Genomic DNA, 1,898 nt, shown 5'->3' on the forward strand with positions numbered 1-1,898 from the left:
TAGGTGATGGAAACCACAATCATGTGGGAAGAACAGGTGGAAAAGGCCTTTTTTCATTGTTGAATGGAAGGGAATCTAAAAATTGTCTTGATGATGTAGGCATATGACAGAACCACACAAGTAAGTGTCATATTCAGGGTCAGCACAGCACAGATTATAACTGTCCATTCCATGAACCATGTATCTGAACATGAGATTTTCACTAAGGGAAATGCATCACAGCCAAAATGATCAATTATGTTAAAGTCACAAAATTTTATGTTTAAGCCCAGGCTAAGTGGTGGGATTATTATACATAAGCCAGCCATCCAACAACAGATGACGAGATTCCTGCAGACGCTGCTGCTCATGATGGTTACATAATGCAGGGGTTTGCAGATGGCCACGTAGCGGTCATAGGACATGGCGGCCAACAGAAAAAACTCCGATACTCCACAGAGGTCCGTAAAAAACACTTGGATGACACAAGCATTATAGGTAATGACTCTGTCACCTGTTGCTATGCTATACAAATATCTGGGAACAATGACAGATATGAATGAGATCTCCAAGAAGGAGAAATGTTTTAAGAAAAAGTACATGGGTGTTTTAAGGTGGGGATCCACAAAAGTGAGGATGATGATGGTCAGGTTTCCAGTTACACTCAGCGTGTAGGTGAGAAATAGAAAGATAAAAACCAGAACTTGCAGCTCAGGGTCATCCGTCAGGCCCAGCAGAATGAATGTTGTTACTGTACCGTTTCTCATCACTGACTTCTGACTTCTCTCCAACCTGCATGTGAGATTCAGATAAACGTTCTCATAGATTATAGATTATTTTAACTGTTCTAAAGTATAAGGTACTCAAGTTTTTATATTAAATTATGTTTATTCATAAACATATATTATTTATATATTTACATTTTATGTCTATCCCGTGCATAGGATTTTCCCATGTGACTAAGTAGATTACTGAGGGAGTGTCCTTTTAGGGGTAACAAAAATTCTTCCCTGTTCAGAAACTAAGTCACAAAATTTCACCCTCAATTTCAAGTCTTTTCTTGACACTTTGGGCCTTTTTAGAAAAACAGTGCTAGCATAACTTGGGCTCACTATATAGACACTACAGCAAAACTAGAGTTGTTTAGGGACACCTGAGTGGCTCAGTGGGTTGGGCATCTGTCTTCAGCTCAGGTCATGATCCCAGGACCCTGGGATCCAGTGGAGTCCTGCATGGGGCTCCTTGCTCAGCAGGGAGCCTACTTCTCCCTCTGCCTGTCTCTCCCCCTGCTTGTGCGCTCTCTCTGACAAATAAATAAATAAAATCTTTAAAAACAAAACAGAACTGGAGGTCTTTGTTCCAAAAGAAGATTTTTGTTCTTTGGTGTGTTTTTAGGTTAAGTGAGCTTAATTCTTATAAACAACTTCACACCCTGCTGATTCCCCCACCTCCTGCTACACAGCCTAGCTACTTATTTTTCTGAATATTTGCATTACCAGCTGCATTTGTGTTACCTTTCCTGCGGATACAAGTGATGACTGCCTTCTCTTCCCTTTCTCATCTTCCAGTCAGTGAATTATTTTGTTTTCACCTGTAGGGACTCAAATATGTCTAATATACAATCTAGATCTTAAACCTTGCAGTTTTCTGATGTTTTCCCCTTTGTGACATTTTCTCCTTGCATGCTGAGTTTATTTGTTTTATGAGCAAATTCACTGTATTGTTTAACTTACTGTGTTTTCTTCTGAGTTTGGGGCAGAATTGTTTGTGGCAGAATTGCTTGGGACTATTTGCCTCATTCACAGTGTTTCTAATATATAGAAAAATCACTAACTGAGGATCAAGGTTTACTCAAAAGTTAAAATCCTCTTAGGAAATTTAGTTTCTCATTCAATAACTATCAAATATTTCTATCAAAT

The 1,898-nt window shown here is 39.0% G+C and overlaps 1 pseudogene; it reads right to left on the minus strand.

The window, feature by feature from the left end:
- Nucleotides 1-2: 2 nt before the first annotated feature.
- On the minus strand, nucleotides 3-746 carry LOC103680934 (annotated as a pseudogene).
- Between the last annotated feature and the right edge of the window lie 1,152 nt (nucleotides 747-1,898).

Source organism: Ursus maritimus, unplaced genomic scaffold (assembly GCF_017311325.1).
Source record: "Ursus maritimus isolate PB19 unplaced genomic scaffold, ASM1731132v1 scaffold_410, whole genome shotgun sequence".
Taxonomy (NCBI): domain Eukaryota; kingdom Metazoa; phylum Chordata; class Mammalia; order Carnivora; family Ursidae; genus Ursus; species Ursus maritimus.